This window comes from Borostomias antarcticus (genome assembly GCF_949987555.1).
Source record: "Borostomias antarcticus genome assembly, chromosome: 13".
Taxonomy (NCBI): Eukaryota; Metazoa; Chordata; class Actinopteri; order Stomiiformes; family Stomiidae; genus Borostomias; species Borostomias antarcticus.
The window spans coordinates 25,414,856-25,437,160 of record NC_140246.1 but is presented as its reverse complement, the minus strand read 5'-3'; positions in this window follow the sequence as shown (position 1 = coordinate 25,437,160).

The window sequence follows — 22,305 nt, the reverse complement described above, 5'->3', positions numbered from 1 at the left end:
ACGCAAAACCCTCACGTTCACCACATCTTTACTAACAAATATATTTACAATACTGTTATTTTGCGCATTTGACTTAACAGACACCACGTCTTGACCCGACGTCAGTTACCGAGATAGATAGGCTACTGTAGGCCTAGATATATTATAGGTGTTCGTAATAATTAAATTACATCGAGATGGAGAAAACATGGGTTTGAGAACAAGGTAATAATAACAATTAAACGTTATTTGTATAGCCCCTTTCATACAGATAAATTCAGCTCAAAGTGCTTTACAACAGAGCATTTAAATTAAAGAATGTGAAATTTAATGATGCTTCATTCGTAGACTATAGGAGAAAAACACTGAGCCCAGCCTGCTAAATCTACTCAAAGACGCCACCTGGCGGTGGTGCATCACTAAAACGAAATAACACCCGTCTGAAATCCCACGAGATTTCCAACGGGATTTCCCTGCCAAATACCGCGACGTGAAATGCTGCAGCATGTGACATTTCTAACTTCCCACATCTGTATGGCGCTATGCTATCTGCAATAAAATGACAGCCAACACAAAGTTAACAGGATGTTTGACCTAATGTCTTAGTTATTTCAATCTTTGTTTGATGAGTAGGTTATTTTATTTAGGGGGACAAGACCGCCTACAGGTGGGTGATTGAACAGCTGTTGTCCTGGTGCAGCCAGAACAACCTGGAGCTTAATGCTGGAAATGAAAATGGTGGTTGACTTCAGGAAGAACTCAGCCCCCACCCCGCCATCACCCTGTATGACTCCCCGGTTGTCACCGTGGACTCCTTCTGCTTCCTAGGTACTGTCATTTCCCAGGACCTCAAGTGAGAACTGAACATCAGCGCTCTGATTAAGAAGGCACAGCAGAGGATGGACTTCCTGCAGCAGCTTAAGAAATTCAACCTGCCATGGACCATGATGGTACGATTCTACACCTCCATCATCGAGTCCATCCTCACCTCCTCCATCACCACCTGGTTCCATCCTCACCTCCTCCATCACCACCTGGTTCCATCCTCACCTCCTCCATCACCACCTAGTTCCATCCTCACCTCCTTCATCACCACCTGGTTCCATCCTCACCTCCTCCATCACCACCTGGTTCCATCCTCACCTCCTCCATCACCACCTGGTTCCATCCTCACCTCCTCCATCACCACCTAGTTCCATCCTCACCTCCTCCATCACCACCTGGTTCCATCCTCACCTCCTCCATCACCACCTGGTTCCATCCTCACCTCCTCCATCACCACCTGGTTCCATCCTCACCTCCTCCATCACCACCTAGTTCCATCTTCACCTCCTCCATCACCATCTGGTTCCATCCTCACCTCCTCCATCACCACCTGGTTCCATCCTCACCTCCTCCATCACCACCTGGTTCCCCGCCGCTACAGTCAAGGACAAGACTAACTTACAGCGGGTGATAGAGGCCCAGTCCCAATGTCCACCCTTGCAGACTCACAGACTTAAGGGCGCGCTCCCGCAAAGTCCGCGAGGGCTTAGGGGTGTCCCATTCTCAAATCCTCAAGTGCATGAGGGCTCTCTGGCAGACATTTTGAGTCCTTTATGCCCCCTTACCGTAGGTCTGCACTTCTGCACTAGACTTTGTCTAAGGGAATTACCCACAGTTCATATCGTTGTGACGTGAAACACGGGGTTACCTGAAGAACAGCCAATAAACAAGCACAGACAGATCAACCAACCCTAACGTTCACGTTACAAAACAAAATATGTTTTCATGTTTTCAGCTGGACTTGCTTATCTCCACAAGTAGCCTTATAATTATTTTGGTTTCATTATTTTTAAGTATGGGTTATTAACCCCATGGGTTTGTATAATGTGATTTGTGTAAAAATATGTAGGCTATGGTTATAAATTACATCAATTTCTGTTGCTCTAAATCATATGATTTCCCAGTTAAAAGCAGTATGACATTTTGGTGCAGGGTTCCTTGAATTGAGATTTCCAACATGAATATGGAAAGAGTTGTGAGGTGCAGGAATGTGTATACATAATATATTATCATTCTTAAGTAAATACCTTTGGATTCATCACAAACAAGAATCACAGGCAGTAATGTAGTTCGCATATCACCACAAAATGAAATGATTTCAACAAGTTGAACAGACATGTTTTGAGGGTAACACAGAGTTCGGATAATGTAAAGGGGATTTGACTCAGCCCAAAATTAATTTACGTGAAGGCCTTCAAGAAAAACATGTAAAATTGAAAATTTGATAAAAAGCCCCACACCCACAATAGTAAGAAATATGTTTTCACGTCAATGTAATGTGATGTCGCAAGTGCTGTCGCATTCCTTTTTATACCAATTCGAGCCCTTGCAGCCTCTCACACTCAACCACTTTAAAAAAATTAAAAAAAAATGCAGCTGCCATCTTGGTCCGGTACGGAGCTCTGCGAGTAAACTAGTGATGGGTCGGTCGCGAATGATACGGCTCTACAGTATGTGCCGGCTCTTTTAAGTGAACGATGATAAATACATAGTTGTTAGCTGATAGATGCAACTAAAACTGTTGGATGCTGCTGTTTTGCACTTTGTAATTTTTATTTATTTATTAGATGGGCTAGCTTGCAGAAGCTAGCCCAACTTGTGATATTCCCACTATTTCTTTCTTTCTTTCTTTCTTATTATTATTCTCCCCGTTTTTTGTCTCCTTTATAACTTTTTCATACTTTGTGCTAGAAACTTCATTCAAACTTTAAAATGTTCACGAGGTTTCGCTCTTTAACGGATGTATTCAGATTTTTGATATTTATTATAGTTTTTTAGTAATTTAACTTAATAGTAATTTTTGTGCCATTGAAACTGCTGGTGGAATGTTCAGTATCATTGTTTTTAGAGTGGTGGCAGCTGTTGCTTTGAAAATATTTACACATTTTGTAAACTGCTGGCACTCCTACAGTTTTGAAAGCTCACACACTTATTATACATCAAAACTTTCACACAACTGTGCTGTTTCGTACAATGTAAGTATCTAAGCTGTGTGACTTATAGTTTTTGCTGTATGACGATTTGTTCTGCAACTGCGCTCCCCATTGATACGTATGGCAACGCACTCTAGCTTTTGAGCTGTTAATTTTGCATTTTTACTCATTTTCTAACTTGTCGCTATGCCTACAGTTTTAACAGCTCATACACATATTATATATCGATACGTTCCCATAACTGTGCTGATTCGTACACTGTAAGTATCTAAGCTGTGTGACTTACCGTTTTTGAGGTATGACGATTTGTTCGGCAACTGCGCTCCCCGTTGAAACATATGGTGCCGCACTAACTTTTGAGCTGCTCATTTTGCATGTTAACCCTTTTTCTAACTTGTCGCCATGCCTACAGTATTCTGGTCCCTGTGGCTACATTGCATGGTTTGGGCGCCACCTACTGGTGGATGTTATTATCTATCTGAACTTCCGGTCAGTCAGTGGAGTCTCCGTTTTTGACAGAGAAACAGAGTTGGAGAATTTCATGTGTTCTTTCTCTTCTTGATTTCGCCCTTGATTTGGAACAGTCTGTAAGTAGCAACAGGATATTTATCTGTCTATTGCTTGGATTGTTGTGATAATATGTCAGTTTTGTTTGTTTTAGTATGTTATAGCCACTCTAGCTGTTGTTTATGCTAGCAATGCAACGTTACTAGCTAGCTGTTAACCCTAGCCCTGCCGTTAGCTACCTGTATTGTGTAGAGATTATTATTGATATTAAGTGTTGTGTCTTGGTAGTTTGGTGGTTCATTTGGTGTGTATCTTGTCACATGGAACATTTAATTAGGATGCATTCATGTCATGTAATTATCAGTTGCATTGTCTCATGCGTTTTCATGTATATTCATATGGTTGTTTGTTGTCTCATTCTTGCAGTTTCACAAAAAGGCTTCAGTAAAGGCACCTAAACTGTCACTGCTGTCTCAGGTGTTTATTGGAGTATGTTTAGCTCTCTGTCTGAGCTGTGTAGGCTACTATTACACATGGTCAGGGCAGAAGATACAGTGTTTAATCTATACAGACATATTATACATAGAAATGTTCTGCAAGTTCTCAGGATTCCTATGGTGTCAATATGTAAGCTGTAACATTCATAGTTTTCTCATGCAGGCACGCAGCCAGCTTGGGACACACACGCGCGCACAGAGACACACACACACACACACACTGAATGACACCCCAGTCACCACTGTTGACTCCTTCCACTTCCTGGGCTCCACCATCTCCCAGGACCTCAAGTGGGAGCTATACATCAGCTCTCTCACCAAAAAAAGCACAGCAGAGGATGTACTTCCTGAGGTAGCTGAAGAAATTCAACATGCCAAAGGCAATGATGCTACTCTTCTACATGTCGATCATCAAGTCCATCCTCCCCTCCTCCATCACCATCTGGTTCTCCGCCCCAAAAGATAAAGCTAGACTGCAACGCATCATCCACTCAGCTGAGAGGGTGATCGGCTGTAGAATGCCACCCCTACAGTACCTGCACGCCTCCAGGCCCCTGAAACGGACTACCTACTGTCGAAAAACTGCTATTACTCTGGTTTAATTGTAAAAGATGAAAGGAAATGCAGACACTTTCTCAAATTATGAATTTAACACACTAAAACCAAACACTAAAACACTAAAAACAAACAATGACATTTACAAATTAGATCACACTTTAGGGCGCATCACAGAACTTGTCATGACCTGGCTCAAATGGCCACAACAAAAAGGAGACACCACGGTTCAAAGTATAACAAAATATTTATTAACCAAACATATTTTCAGGGATCTTTGTCTCATACAGTATGTGCAAGTGACATGCATATATAGTTGTTACGCGTGTGCACACTAGATAAAGGCAGTAGTACTGTAAGTGCAAAACCACAGTAGTGGTAAAGGAGGGACTAATTAGTTTTGAAAACACTGAACTGCAAAACCATAGTAGTGGTAAAGGTAGAACTGATTAGTTTTGAAAACACTCAAGTGCAAAACCACAGTAGTGGTTAATTGAACTGATTGGTTTAAATACTCAAGTGTTAGGTTAACTGAACTGATTGGTTTAAATTCTCAAGTGTTAGGTTAACTGAACTGATTGGTTTAAATTCTCAAGTGTTAGGTTAACTGAACTGATTGGTTTAAATACTCAAGTGTTAGGTTAACTGAACTGATTGGTTTAAATACTCAAGTGAACTGTTTAAATACTTAACTGAACTGATTAAGAAGAACTACACAATAGGCTACAACATATTTACACAAAAATAATTAAATTAAATTACAAGGAGGCCATCAATTACACCGCCACTTTCGGTTACGACCACCCGGCAGGGAACATTGGTCAGTCCATTGGGAAATGTTTGTTCCCAGAGAGGTCCCTTGATTGTGAGGGTGGAGTCATCCACCAGAAGCACCTCCTTTTCCCCACTTTGGAGCGCCATCACCCCCAATATCTCCACCTCCCTATCGACTCTGTGCTGATGCTGTTGAAAGCAAACATTTTGGTTTCGGTCAGGATTTTTGAACACACATTTGATGATAATAAGTTTTAATATAAAGATCATGCTGACGCCATCAAGTTCGTAAAAGAACTCCAGCACAGAAGAGAGGAACAGAGAAAATCCGTGGGGGATAGGCAGCACACTGGATTCTGCTGGAAGACGTTTTGGACAGCCTGCAGGAAAAAGAAACATAAATGGTGAAAAAGTGGCATCGGCGTTTCTCATTGATGCACACTTGACCGGGGTGTAAAATAAAGCACTATAGCCTATAGAGTCAACCATACTGCCAAATAAAAAGTGTTACCTATAAGCGCCACCAGAAACGTTTGCGTTATTATTATGCAAAATACAAGTTTAAATTGCTTGTGCCACATCATTAAATGAGTTCACTCTCCCCATTACCATTTAAACTTATGCTCAGATCTCTCCACGGAATGTTGCATAGCATGTCAATTTCGATAGAGTGTTGATGGCAAAGTGTGCACTTACACAACGTCTCTCAACTACGCTATATTCCAAAAGGCATTGTGCAAGTGCATTTTTCATATCTTCAAAATATCTCTTACCTTCACCATGACGTATCTCTGATGTCCATGTAGCCAGGCCAGGCTGGTGAGGACACCTAGGAGAGGAAGCAGGCAGGCGGCACAGCTACCAGTTCTGGAAGGACAGAGGAAAAAGTGTTACAGTACGACCATAACAAGCAAGGTAAGGCTAGCACTATAAACGCGAACTCTGATGAGTAGGCTAAATTGGCTAAGGACTTGCCACAATCATGTAGAGTATGGGAAGATCTGGTGACGAATGAAGGTAAGACCAGGGCTGCGTTCCGAATCGCATACTACCCTACTATATAGTATGCCAATACAGAATGTAGTATGTCCCAATACATAGTATGCCACATGCAGTATGGCAAAAATGCCAGGATGTGATACTACATCCGGTCGTATTTTGCAGTATGCAAGCCAGCAGGCTTCTCTGCCTATTCTGACCCACAATCCTGTGCGCAGCGGAAATTACGTCACGTGCGAGTCGCGCTGGAGGCTTTATTATGAATCCTGCGGCGCGCAGACAGATGTGCAATGATGGCGGACACCAGCGGCAGCGGCAGCGCATTCAAGTGTAAGTACAGTAACGTCACTACATATTTGTAGCGACTCGTGTTGTGTGTATAATTGAAACATTAAAAGATACTATTGCTGCACGAAGCTAAGTGGATAAATGAGCGCAAATGTAAACCTATAACCTCAGCCAGTGGCCTAGTGGTATCTATAGTGGTAGCTACTAGCGTAACTTACTTCTGTAACATCAACTAGCCAGCTAGTTAGCTAGCTAGCTATGTGGTGCACTGAAGTTAACAACGTTACCTCTCACTCTTCTCATCATTCGTCAAATTTGCCAAAAAGCAGAATGCAAGCCAAGTCAGTATAGCTAGCTATGTAAGGTACGACCATGGATGTATTAATAGAACGTACGACATACCAATTCAGCTCACCAGAAAATAGTTTGCTGATAATGCACGAGCCTATCCAGGACGTCAGTTAGCTAACGTTAACTAGGTAGTTGAAGTATTAGTCAGTCAACTGCTTTGTCTCACTGGAAAACATCATTAATTTGTTATGGACAGATGAACATACTGAGCAACTCATCCAGTGGAGGATGGAGAAGGAGGAGCTGTTCACTGGGAAGAGAAATGCAGCAATAAAGGGCTTTGAGTGAGTAACACTTGACCCTATTTTACGAAATGTGATGAAAGGAGCATTTGTCATTGCTGGGCATGTTCCTTGTCCCCTTAGGATGTTTGTGGTCGAGCATGGCTTGGAGGGGAAGGTGACACCAGCCACCATAAAAAAGAAATGGGAGAACCTCAAACAAAAATACAAAGTCAGTCACCAGTGTTGTGTGTATGCCTTCGATTAGCCATTTACTATGCTTTAGTGTCATTTACTAATCCTGTCATCTAATTTGCAGGATTTGAAGTGTCCTAAAACAGGGGTCAGCACAGAGGGAGGGGAGTCAACAGCAGCCTCCTGGAAATGGTATGGGGTGATGGATGCTGCATTGGGCAGTAAGCCATCCATCACCCCACCATTGCTAATTTCATCAGCAAGCCAGGAGGCTGTTGAAGTCTCAACTCCCTCTGTGTCTGATCCCATCCCTGTGGAGGACGAGTGTCCTGCTATACCACCACGAAAGAGAAGGAGGGAGGGAGGTCAGTCCAGTAGCAAGGTACTGGACTACCTTAAAGAGAAGGAGGGAGGGAGGTCAGTCCAGTAGCCAGGTACTGGAGTACCTTAGAGAGACGGAAAAGAGAGAGGCAAGACAGCAGGCACTAGAGGGGCAAAGGTATGAGGAGGCCAGGGGGAGAGAGGAGGCAGCCAGGGCTAGGGAGGAAGAGAGGTACCAGGAGAGCAGGAGGAGAGAGGAGAGAAGAGAAGAGGAGGCCAGGAGGAGAGAGGAGGCAGCCAGAACAAGGTATGACAAATACAAGATGGTGTGGACTACTCCAGTCTCCCTCAGTGTAACAAGATTGTGCTGTATTTTTACTCTATTTTAAATTTTTAGTGTCTTTTACTTAATTACTTCTATTTTTACTGTACTATGCACATTTGGGAGCTAGCAATTGCATTCCAGTGCATATTATACCTGTATGATGTGCACCTGACTAATAAAACTTACAAGGGAGGAGAGAAGAGACGAGGAGGCCAGTAGGAGAGAGGATGAGTCTCGGTCAAGAGAGGAGAGGTGGGAGGACCGCTTTTTGGCACTACTGGAGGCACTCGGCAAGAAATGATCATTTAGCTTTGTTTGTTTTGTTTGTCTTGTGTTGCAGCATGTTTAATTTAATTAGCTTCATTTGTTTGCTTAAAATGCCTCATTAAATGTTTCGACCAACTAACCTGTGCTTTCTTAGAGCTCAATCAGTCAAATATACTGTATCCTGAGTGTTGAATAATTGTTGACTGACAGGGGTAGCTTGGCCTCCACTGGACTTGAAATGGTCTTTCAAAGCATCCACACTTTTTCCTTCAAAGTTACAGGTGAAACTGGGACAAAGTGATGTGTGGATTACACAGTACACAATACACAAGTCATGATTGATCATTAGATGTAGTTATGATTGATCATTGGATTTATACATCACACGTGTTAAACCAAACATAATGCATAATGGTAGCTTGGGAAAATGAGGGTGACAATACAAAATGAAGAACAAATTAACAGGCATCAAGCTTGGTTTTGGTGAAGAAACAATGAGGTGTGATGCTGTGTATCCTAATGTTGGATCGTGTAATCGTGTTCTTGGAGAGCTGGAACACAGTCAAGTGGTGCAGACACTGCTGCAGCCAGGAGATCATCAAAGTAGAGCTGCAGGATGGGTGCATTGGGGTTCAACTGGCAATATGTTGTAGGGTGGACATCCTATGAATATGAGTATGGTGATTGAATGTGAAATGAATGGGAAATAAAAAGTTAACTTAATTGCATGAATGGTTTATTTCCAGTTTGAGATACAAGGACACTACATTACGACTGCAATGACCTGATTATATACTGTCACATATCAAAGGTTGTAAAATGTAGGTTCAGTCAACTAAGTTACACAACAGAATTGGCAAGACTGTTTACACTAACGTTACAAAGTTATATGTGATGCTGCTTCACATGCAGACAGGACATAGAATGACAATGACTGAAATGCATTATGTAATTTTACTGACGTGGATAAATACCTTGATCAGGTTAAAATGTACAATTCAGTTCAAACTACATACATTACAAAGGAACAACAGGAGAGCTCTTGTCCTCCGACGGTATTGGCGTCTCTGGCGAGCTCGACGAATGGCGTTCTCGTGCATCTGCAAGGGATTTACTGCGCCAACCATTTCGAATCTTGCGCGTCTCTGCGGACAGCTGTGGGCGAATGTCGCTTTATGGACTGCGACGGATGTCGTCAGATTTCAGGGCGCAATGTTATGACAGAGTAGTATGTCCCAATTGGATGTCTACTGCTTGCAAAGTACGTACTTTCTAAGGGCAGCTGTAGTAGGTACTGGTAGTAAGAAGTAGAAGTATGCGATTCGGAACGCAGCCCAGGATTCTTGCAGCAGTGGAGATTGGATTGAAGTCAGCTGCGCCGCTACGTCACTGATGAATGGGTATTAAGGTGATGTGCTGCACCTGCTCTGAGGTGCTTTGGGCTGGTATCCGTTGAGGTAGGCAGGGAGTAGGCTAATTTGAAATGTCTTACTGGACCTTGAAATGTCCTGTCCATCTTGTTCTCCAAGAGCCCTGTTCACAACCCCACCTTGCCATGACACTGTTACCATGGTACTAGAACTGAGCAGTTTAAAACACTGTAAAGGTAGAACTTAAGAACACTGATGGTAGGACTAAGTACAATTGAGTGGATAACTAATGTATTAACACAGGTACTATGGTAAAGGTAGAACTGATCAGTTTAAATTGCTGTAAAGGTAGAACTTATTAGTTTAACAACACTGAAGGTAGAACTATAGTGTATAACCACAGGTACTATGGTAAAGGTAGAACTGATCAGTTTAAATAACTGTAAAGGTAAAGGAACTATGTACAACTGAATGAGGTAAAAGAACTATGTACAACTGAATAGATTACACATTTAACAGAACAGATTACTATCACGCGAGGTGCTGTGACCCCCAGCGTCCGTACCGCCGTCCGGGCAAAGGGTAAAAGGTGGGGGTGGGGCAGGAGGGCGAGGCGCTGTGACCCCCAGCGTCCGTACCGCCGTCCGGGCAAAGGGTAAAAGGTGGGGGTGGGGCACACAAAATATAAAAAAAACAATTAAATAAATAAATAAAATCACAAAGAGGCCATCGACCACCCCACCACTTTCCTCAACCCGCACCCGGCAAGGGACTTTGGGCAGTCCATCCGGGAAGCACTGCTGCCACACAGGTCCCGCGATGGTGAGGACGGAGTCGTCCACCAGGAGGACCTCCTTCTCTCCCCCTTCGAGGGGCATCACTCCCCAAATCTCTACCTCCCTCTGCAGAGTCTGCTGATGCTGTTGAAAGCAAACATTTTGTTTTCAGTCAGGATTTTTGCACACACATTTAATGCATAGACAGCCTTTTTAAATGGAGAGCAGGCTCATAGAAATAAATAACAAATAATTAGTTAGACAACGTAACTGGGCCTTTATATTGGGACTTTGCATCGTGTCAATGAGGGAGTTTATTATGATTATGATTATTATTACTACTTATACCTCTCATGGACAAAAGCGTCTGCTAAATGACTAATGTAATGATACCCCTCATCACATGTTAACTTGGCTTCGCCAGCCTGATCACTTACAAATCGGGTCTGGTGAGGCCAGGCTATGAGGCTGTTCCTATCTGAGGAAGAAAAAGTGAAATAATGTACTATAGCCAATTAGTTACCTCCACTGTGGTGAACTGCGTGGAGCTCAGCACCAGCCCAAACTGCTCTGTATTTCTCCCTTTCAAGTGGGAGATTGTCACCCTCGCGCCCGTCGTCAGCTTAGCTGACAGGTTGGCCTCCCTCCAAAGGGCAACCCTCACCTGGGCCCCGTCCTGCAAAAAACAAAGCCATCAAATGAGTGATCAAAAACATAAACCGAACCATATTGAAATGCACACCCTTAAACCCTTCCGTCATTTCCCTCAACCAAATATTAAAAGTTAAATCAATCACTAAGCTTTGGCATGTAAAAAAAAAAGTATAAGCCTAGACTAGCCTACATTTAATGAAAGCGCACCGCTTCCATCTAAATGTGATGTGACATTAAGAAGTATTGGCACTACAAAGTTGACCATGGAGTTATGTTTAATTTATGAATTAATGTTGGTGTATGGCTCAATTACTGTGTGAACTTACGGAGCTGATCGCTCCTTGAATGGACACCAGGCCTTGGGGGTTGGTGATGCCCTGAAGTGGTGTTAATGGAGACCTGGGTTTTAGGAGCTCCATACAGTTCTCCTCCAGCTCCTTGGAGACCTCCAGCGGGGCGGTGCAGTAGAAGGCGGTCTCCTTCCAGATCTGGATGCCAGGTTTGGCCCCAAACTTGGCCATGCGGTAGCCCCGGATCACATACGTGCCTCCTGCCTTTGAAATTAATTGAATTGAGACCTTTATTTAGACATCGAAGACAGTTTAGAGCAAGCTGATCTTTTTTTAATAATCATCCTCATCATCCTCCTCCTCATCATCATCATCGTCGGGTCGTCCACAGACGGGCCTCGCATCTTTGTCTTCAGTTATCCCGGTCCTCCATACACCTAGCGATGTCATTGGTGGTCTCGCAACAGAACAACATAGAATAACAAATTGAAACCCCAAAATACCTTGACTTTATGGGCTGCCTCCTCAAACACCACAAATGAGGTGGCGCTCTCCCCATCTGAGGCTGCCAGCAGCACATTGCGGTTGAGGGCGATAGGCGTGGCATCGTCCTCGGAGATTGCCCAGCTGGTCACCCGAGGCATTTCCCTCATCCCCACGACCTTGAGGACAATCGGGCGCCTGTCAGTCCCACCGGTCCCAGAGAAAAGTTTCTGTAAAGCCATTCTGAAAGTACATATTAAAATTAAATATTTTTATTTGCAAGGGCATGGACGAGACATGAAAGCACCGCCACGGTAATAACAGCGGAAAAAAACGTATTCCCCTCCGAGGGGGCCGGGGTTAAATGCGCTCTGTCTGGACGGTATCTTTTTTTGAGTAATCTTTTTTTTGAGTAATCGGTTACTCGAGTAGGATCAGGTTAGTTTACTCGGTTTTAAAATTAGTCGAAATTCCCATCCCTACCCCGAACGTCCTCTCAATGATGGAACGGGCCCTGCCATGCTTCCCATTGAAGCACTCCTGCACCCTCCCTTGTAATGGGTGCTTGTAAGGGGTCACAAGTGCAATTGGCTGCTCCAGACAGGGGTAGCCTCCATCTCCCAAGAGGAAATAACCAGGTGGGGGGTACAGGGAACTGGTGTACACAGGGCTGTTCCGCAGGACATGTGTGTCGTGTACCGAACCTCCATAGCCAACAAAAACGTCCAGGAATCTCCCAGTGGAGTCACAGATGGCTTGGAGCTGAATGGAGTGGAACTGTTCGTAATTAAAATAATCTGCCTGGTTGTGTTTGGGTGGTTTGATCCGGATGTGACAGCCATCTATGGCCCCCACAGCCTTATTGAAGGCCTCATGCTGTGCCAGCTGTCCAAATCCCTGGCCAACTTCATCCAAGGTGTCTGGACTAGGGAAGTGGATGACCTTAGACTTGCACCTACATATCTCCTTGGCGATCCTATGCACAACCCTGAAGATGGTCGATTTCGGCACATCAAAGGCCCGTGCTGTCACCCGGTAAGACACGCCATGGGCCAGCCAGAACACGAACAGAAGGACCTCCAAAGTATGTCCCCAGCCATGATCCCTCTCTTGCTGCAACAGGTGTAGTAGGCCATTGAAGGACTGCCTTGATAGTCTGAAGTCTGTCCTCATGTCCCGCTCCACATCCATATACAGCCTGAGGACTGGCACATGTATGTTCAGCCTGGTGCATGGGGTGCGCTGGTAGGCCTTAATGTCCAAAGAAACACTACATTTAGGATTTCAGTTGTTACATTACACATGCGATCAGAGGGATGCAAGCATATATATATATATATATATACACACACACACATATATATATATATATATTATACGTGGGTGCCCCGTGCACAGCTCGCTCAGTTCTTGGTGCAGGTGAAATCAGGATAATCCGATAATTCAAGTAGGAAGGAGTCACCGCGACACAAGGCTGGTAATTCCGTACTTTTATTAATTAAAAGAAACGAACAACGCGTTTCGCCTATGGCTTCATCAGGTTCGAACCTGATGAAGCCATAGGCGAAACGCGTTGTTCGTTTCTTTTAATTAATAAAAGTACGGAATTACCAGCCTTGTGTCGCGGTGACTCCTTCCTACTTGAAATATATATATATATATATATATATACACACATATACATATATATGTACACATATCACACCTAGTTTATTCATTAAACATCTTTGTAGATTCTTGCTTGATGATGCTGTTCTGCCTAAAAAAGAGTATATTGATTTTTTGGCAATTACCTCTCTTCCACTCTGTAAGGCAAGTGCCTGCAATACAGGATCAGGTAGGGGTTGCTGCCTTGTGCGCCTTCGTCGTGAGGACAAAAGGTAACGTAGCAGGGAGAGTCCGAAGCCAACAATTGTGCGAAACATATTTTCGCTCGGTCGTGGTCACGTGATCTGTCGCAAGTGCTGTCCCATTCCTATTTATGCAATTTCGAGCCCTTGCAGACTCTCGCACTCAATCACTTACAGGTGACGTCAATTAAGTCTGTGAGGGCTCAGGGCTTGAGGGTTTAGGGGGGACATTGGGACTGGGCCTTTATGTCAAGTATACAGTCAGGCTGTGAAGTGGTGGTGGGCAGAGAGGGGGACGTTTGAACATGTTTTTTTATGGCATAAAAATAAATTGCACATTTCATTGAACACTGCTTTTAGGGGGGCTGTATCAGATTCTGACTTTGTTCAGATTGCGAGGTGGAAACTAGCCATCAGTATAGGCTTAATATATACGGAAATTAATATCATCAAATGATGTGTTGCATTAGCCTGGCGTCACCAGCCTGATCTTGCAGGCTCATTCTGAGTTCCACCCAACCAAATATTGTTCAGCCAATCATAACCATGTATGTAATATGGGGCCGGTTTTATATAACGACTGTACCCACAATGATATGATTAGGCTACTAACCCACATCTCGTTGCGTAGATTGGTTGTAGGTCTATCCAGTTGCGTCCAGAGGCATTGTCGTCTGACTTGTTAATGCCCCTTGGAAAATAAACGCAGGATTTCCAGACCCTTTGCATTTTTGTGAATGGACCTGGCAAAGCCAGGCTAGTGTTGTGTTGGGATTGCTGTTCAAATTCCACTGATGGAGTTATGAAAATGTAGAGTCTCCGTTGTTAGGGGGGCTGTATCAGATTATGTCTCCACCCTGCGAGGTGGGAGCACATTTCATTGCACACTCTGCTGTTAGGGGGGCTGTATCAGATTATGTCTCCACCCTGCGAGGTGGGAGCACATTTCATTGCACACTCTGCTGTTAGGGGGGCTGTATCAGATTCTGACTCCGTTCAGATTGCGAGGTGGGAACTAGCCATCAGTGCCGCGTTTCCCAGATATGATGTACCTTGGCGATTTACAACGCTTCTTAAGGTATACTTTGGCGAAGGGACAGTTTTCCCTACGAGTGTTTCCCAGACTATCCCTTAGTGGGCGTCTGAAGATACATCGTAAGGTACATCGTAAGCTATGCCTTACATACATAAGCTATGCCTACTAAAGCTCATCTGCTAATCTATTTATCTGTTTCACTCAACGGACCTGCCGACGGGTCGAGCCAAACAAGTGACGAGTGTACAAGCTCACGTTACATTGATCTAATTTTTTGATTGTTCATCAAAGAAGAGGTATTGGCGCGACAAAACCAACCACCCATGAGCATTTGACCGAACAATATACCTGTAGCAATAATTTTTTAACATTTTGGCAGCCCACTCAATTCTGTGACAAGTCAACGTGCTTCGCAACAAACGCAACAAAACACAAGCAACGCTCGCTTGAACCTAGACATGTCTGGTATCGCTGGAAAGCAGAAGAAATGCACTTTGCAGGCATATATGCAGTGGCAGAGCCAGAGGGGTGTCCAGGGGGGCACTGGCCACCCCTGATGTCTGATTGACCAACCTGGGTGCCACCCCTAAAATTTAATTGGCCACTAGTAGTTTGATTGATAGTTGATGTTGATTGACAGATTGATTTCACCTGAGTCTTATTGAAAGCAGTGGCACATTTTTCAAATCAAGGACCTTACTTCTAATCATGCGCGAGGCTGCAAACTACTATCCTACTGATTTGTTTGTGTAGCTTACCAGACATGCGACGACAGAACCACGAACGGTAACGAAGGTTACGTATTGTAACCTCAGTTCTACGAGTGGAGCGGAGCCCCATAGCTAGCGCTCCTATTGGTAACCCATGTTGGCATGCCAACAACCAATCTGAAGATAAAAATTTACTCCTTATCGTCTTAACCAATCACAGACACTTACTATAAAGGTGGCTACACCCCAGCAATCTGCTCTCCCACACTAAGTCAGATGAGCTAGAAAGCTAGAGGCAGGTCCTGGAAAAAAAACCTATGGGGCTCCGCTCCACTCGTAGAACTGGGGTTACAATACGTAACCTTCGTTCTACATCGTGGAGCTACGCCCACAATGTACGCGGGCCTGGCCGACATAAAAACATCAACCCACTGGAGGCAAGTGAGTACACAAGCACCACACAGTAGTAAAGTGCAACTCCCTCCACCCGAACCCCAACGGAGGGCCGGTCAGGCAATAAGACGGGCGGACGAGGCAAAGGACCGCAAACGGAACGCAAGGGTCCCCTGGTGTCCACCAGGTGCTAAAAACCAAGGCCGCGCACCCCGCACAGGGGGCGGAACAATGGTCAAGCTGCATAAAACATGCATGTAAAATTGGTCGGGAAGTTACCATAAGAACAGTTCCGACCAACACAGCCACGCCATCTCAACGCATGGCTCCAGCAGCGACACTCAAGACAGAGTCTGCCAGGGAGCCAGACGGCACATCCAGTAGATAGTAGCGGATAAAAGGCGACGGCGACGCGCAGGACGCCGCAGCACAGATATCCTCCACACACACCCCCTGAAAGAGTGCAACCGAAGCGGCAACTCCTCTAGTGGAGTGCGCGCGCACCCGGCCAGGCAAAGGGCGGCCTGCCGCGGTATACGCAGCAGAGATGCCCTCACAAAGCCAGCGAGAGAGGCGCTGCTTGGAAAGGGGGGAGCCCAGCTTGCGGAGGGGCAGGCGCAACCAGCTCAGAACCAGAACCCAGAGACACATTAACCATAGCATCAGACTGTCGAGCATGGAAAGGACACAAGTGACCACCGGTGTACACAGGAATATGCTCTTTATTGCGGAAACCCCTAATACAGGGACCACAACCATCCCCTTACGTGAGGGGAGGGCCATAGGGAACAATGGCAGCCTGATCAGACCCCAGCCATCTCCCTCTCCCGTTTTCAGACGAGCCATCAAGCACCTGAAGACCTTTCTGAAGTATTAAGAGAATGCATAAGAGCAAGAAGAACGGCGGCGGTGACCTACCTCCGAGGGACTCCGGCGCTGCTGGATCCCCGATGGACGTCCCCACCCCTCCTCTCCTGGAAGATGCTCCACGGGTCGAAGACTGCGGCTGTGGTTCCTTGGACCCGGACAACCGCCAAGACCGGTGTGTGGCGTGCCTGGGGAAGAGCCACGCTGAAGAGGGAGTCTCTCCAAACCCGCCGTGCTCCCAGTGCGAGCTGCTTCCAGTGCAGATCGCGGCAGCCTGGCAGAGCTGCATGGCCGCTCCAGCCGCAGCTTGGAGGTCGGGAACCCCTTCGGGCGATGGCGAGGCGCCGCTGCTCAACTCCGATGCCAAGGTTGTGACCAGGATGGAGATGGAGGAAACAGCGGCCGTGGCCTGGGCAGCGAGGACGTACATGCGGTTGGAGAGGGTAGCCGCTTGTCGGTCTCGCGCCCCGGGAAGCTGGGGTTTCTTGGTATTGCTACACGCAGCCGCGCCAGGAGCGAAGTGGGCGGCAAAGGGGGGCTTGAGTGCCAGAATGCCACCGGAGATGTCGCGCTCGTAGCCGGACACACGCGTGGCGTCAGTCCAGGCGCGAACCGGGGCCTTAGCCTGCTCGAGAGGTGCCACCCAGGTACTCTCAACAAACCTGTCGATATGTGCCGTGACAGGGAGGGGCCGCTTGATTCTCCGCGTCGAGAGCTCAAAGCATGAAATGCCCCAGAGATTGGTGCATTTCGCCTCAGGCTCCGACGGGAGGGGGATGCCTATGGAACCCGCTGCGCGCTCCAGTATACCGGGGAACACCCTCCGGAATACGAGCGGCTTGGCCCCACTGGCATCCCGGGGCTCATCGTCTGGGGGGCCGCCCTCGCCGCCGGCGGGGGGCTCGGAACCAGACACGGATGAGCCCGTGCGTGGGGAGGCGGGCAACTCCCCACTGTCCTCTGAGTCACTTCCATCCCCATGGGTTACCAATAGGAGCGCCAGCGCTCCACGATGTAGAACCTGTCTGAGGTAAGTTAATGTTGCCTAGGGGCCGTGTCCACATAGTCCTTTTTCTGAGTGCCTGCTCCTTTTTTCAATTGTTTCCAATGAGGAGAGAGCGTTGGCGGCCGGGTTAGGTTCGGTCCTGATTGTTCCGTTAGCTAGCCCATTACTAGCCTATACTTTGTATTAACATATTATTGCTGTTGTTGACAGCCTCCTCTGTTATTTGATACAGATATCATACAAAACATTGATACTGTTCAAACTTTCTATGCAGAGCAGACACAAACAGCCTTGTAAACTAAGGCATGTAGCCTATTGGTTAGTCAATTGCATCACCCGGTGGTACAGATGTGAGAACATAAGAATGTAACTTGACCCGCGGTATTCTAACAGGCGCTTTACGGCATTCCGCACCACCGCTCGCACGCCCATAGGGGCGCAGTAATACCACTCATTGACCCATTGCTGTAGCTCATCTCGCACATTAGATGAGCCTACCGTTCTCAAACTCCTTCTTCTCTGTCTGGTTGTAATTTAATTATTACGAACAAAGCCTATCTATTTATAGTTTCTATCTCTGTAACTGTCGCCGGGTCTATATCTGTTAACTGTCGGGACAAGTAGAAGTTTAATACAGGCTAACTGAGTGTTCTCATATGGGACATGGCATCAGGACGAGTAAGATGGCTAACGGAGATGACCAGAGATGTGTTTGAAATGGTTCACTCACTCCCTCCCTATTACCATGGATGTATTGAGTGCGACTCATAGTGAACTACATGGGGAATGATTTAACAGTTTTGGGACACTACATGGAATGTAACTGCGTAAGATATTCATGACTCAAACAAGCAGACGCGCCGATCACTGATGGCAGCAGGTTGAAATATCAAGTAGTATTCAGGTTCCATGTTTAGTTGAATGATAAATCCCATATAAATGGTTGGCATTCTAATGATGTGCAAGTGTGATTTTGTCAACTTTAGTGCTGTCTGCTAATAGCAGGCTGTGAAGCTGCACGATAAGACCGTGATAGCAAGTAAGCTCACGACAGCAGCTTCCATAATATTAACGGTAGCTGTCGGTGGCTAAAAAGCAGATGGCTAACTTTACAACGATGATTCCTGTAGCTATTTTGATTTTGATGCTATTAGTTCAACTTCTGTTTCTCGGGCAGGAACGGAGACGAACTCGCATTAGCAGCAAAGCAGCTACAGGAATCTTAAATTAGCTAACTGCTTTAGCCACTGATAGCTACCGTCTTCTTCACTTCTCCTTCGGTAAAACATGACACCGTTGTATTGTGGTATTGTGGAGTGCTTAGGCAGAAGCAGGAAGAGAAACCCGTCCTTAAATCAGAAAAAATATGGAATGGTAGTGAATGGCGTGAGAAGCTATTGTAAGCTAGACTGCAACGTAAACAACTGTACCAGTTAGCTAACAACTATGTGAATCCAAACTCCTTGTTCTCCGTCTGGTTGTCATTTTAATTATTACGAACAAAGCCTATCTATAGTATCTATCTCTGTAACTGTCGTCGGGTCTGTATCTGTTATATGGAACAAGGTATCGGGACAAGTAGAGGTTTAATACAGTAGGCTAACTAGCTAGCTAGCAGAGTGTTCTCATGGAACATGGCATCAGGACGAGTAAGCTAGCTAACAGGGCTGACTAGAGATGTGTTTGAAATGGTTCACTCGCTCCCTATTCCCTATGTAGTGTTACCCATAGTGAACTACATAGGGAATAATTGCTTCGGATATTCATGGAATGTACACACCAGTTAGCTAGTAACTACGTGGACACAGGCTGATCTACTATACGGAATTGGACCCAGGAGTGTTCTCATATGGAACTAGGCTAACACAGTTGTTTCAAGACCAGTAGTAACGTTTGTGGTTTCATTTTTGTCCTTCTCTTGGCTATTCTTGTTAGGGTGAATTGACCAGCTGTTTCAAATCGCCGGACGAGATGCCCGCTTCTATGACTGGATCTACACAGCAAACAAGCATAACAGTGCATCATGAAGACCGACGACTTGCTACATTAAGGCCGTTTCAGACGAGGAGCGATATCCGCGCATTGCAATTCATTTTCAATGAGAGAGGCGAGCGGACAATTTGGGAGCCGCGGACAATCGGGGGCGGAGCGGCTGAACCTGAAATTGTCACGCGCGTGCTCGTTTCGTGCACACGCCCGCCCGCGATAAGAGCTGAATTGTATTCAGCTTTCCCCGCTGCGCGCAGGACGCGTGCGTCCCCTGCTGATCCGAGCGAGAACGCAGGCGGAATATCGCTCCCCGTCTGAAACGGCCTTTAGGCTACCTCCTGGAATACCCCACTTAAGGTCTTTCATATTGAAATTATCTTGATGGTCTGGGGAGTTGCGAGACGTGTTAAGGGAGTGCATCAGTCGTGATCCTTGACAGTAGGCTACCAGCCTGCGCTGCGCTCAGCACAAAGTTGGATGAATGGATGGACTTATTGGAATCCTGGAAAATGTTTATTGCGCTCTAAAATCATGAAAGCATAAATGTAAAAATGCAGCAACAGAAGTAGTCTAGATGAGATGATGGTTTAAATGAATGGCAACACGTAGCCTAGAGGAAAACTCAAAAAATTGAGACTGGTGATAATGCTGATAATCTACAGTAGCTAGAGCCTACCTCTGGCTGAGTTCATGGTTACAACCATTCATCTCTTACACATGGGCCTATACAATACTTGCACAATCTACTTTGGACGTTAAATCCATCCATCTATCAATCAAACTAGCGAATTCAATCCAACACCTGTGGAATGGCCGGTCATGGCAAAGCACCCGCTAACGTAGGCTACCCTCCTCCCTCACGATCCAGGGCTAGGAAACCGGTCCATCCAGTTTATTTGAATATAAAATAATTTGGGGGGGGTTACAACAGTCTAGTACAGATTCGCTGGCGGGCGGCGAGCTAGTCAGATGGTGCATGCATGTGTGGACATTGTAGGCCTGTTCTCTAAAACCTAAAGAATAAAAGTAGGCTACGTTCAACATTCATTGGAGTGGTCCAGTTGGATAGGCTAGTCTAATCTAAATAAATTGAGGACCTGTATTTTCAGTGTTTGCTGGTAGCGAAAGCCACAGACGGACAGGGAGGAAATCTATTCGTTTCATTGTTTGTGCTCTGTATGCACAAGATAGTTAATGTTCGGATACAATTGGCAGTAGGGCGGGGAAAAACCCTATCAAAGGCCAAGATTAGGCAGGCTGGGCTATATAAAGAAATACCACAATGCATGTACAGATATATTACATTATAGCCTACACTTCATGGTAGACTGCCCTCTCGCTCGCTAAGCAGGCTACATTGTGGCTGTTTTGTTCATTGCAGAAGCCTATAGCCTAGGCTACACATTAAAAAAATGTTTTTTTTTATATAGGCCTAGAAGGAATCAGAATATGTGGAAATTTAATTTGAGCCTATTTTAATACAATTCAAATTCTGCTTAGAGGGAATTATTTTCAACGGACATTATGACCTGAGCATAATTAATAATTATCTAAGTTAATATAGGCCTATGAGAACGCAACGCTTTTTACGGTAGGCTAGGCCTATGCGTCTTGTGATTGTACTGTAGCCTAGGCTACAACTTAAGGCTTATTGGTCCCTATTGAATTCCTTTTATAGCCTACTAGGCTACTCATTATTATCGAATTATCTAGTTGATATATGAATAAAACAATATGAAAATGAAAATACAAGCGAACTATTTACAAACTTGTTTTTTTTTTGTTGTTGCTGTATAACATTAGCTTTTATTTTATTTTCTTTACAGTGCAACCCTAGTAGCCTACATCAGCCATGTGATGGGCATGGAACAAACAATCAAACTATTGACTAATGGCGCGTTCCAGGCAACCCGTAACTCGTGTTTTTCCGACCTTCTACACGTGAAAATGCACTGGAATGGCAGTCAAACCCGTAACTTCCCACCCGTGAACTCGTACCAGATCGATGTACTCCCAGTTGCGCTCTCTGACGTCACCCAGCCCTCTAAGCAAGATGGCAGCCCCCATGGGTATGGCGACAAAGATAACTTTAGGGCAACGTAAAGTAAATTTGTATGTTGTAATCAAAATAATACAAACGATTATGCACTACAATCTGCTGTGTATGTAATGATGCCCAAATATGTTGACAAGAGATAGCTAGTGCTAGCTAGCTAACATTAAGGTAAACCTGAACGTGACCATGCAAACAAAAAGTCAATAATGTCAATAAATAAAATGTAACGTACGATTTCTTAGCATAGCGAAATTAGGCATACGATGTTTAGCTTGCCAGCTCTGACAATGTGCCAAATCTCAAGCTTTTACCATATTGGCTTGTTTACATTTATATTTCCGGTGACTTTTTTACTTGCGCAGTTGTGCTCTTCTGGCTTTGCGGTGACCTTTGTACTTGCGCAGTTGTGCTTTTCTGGACTACATGCGTCCACGATCAGGTTCACGAAATGTAGACGCACGTTCCCGGCTCTCCCCGCTTTGATTTAGCAATGAAAACCGGCTTGCATACTAACATCAAGCTCTAACATAGAGACGCTTGCTTTAAGTATGCGTTGAGTGTCACGGTG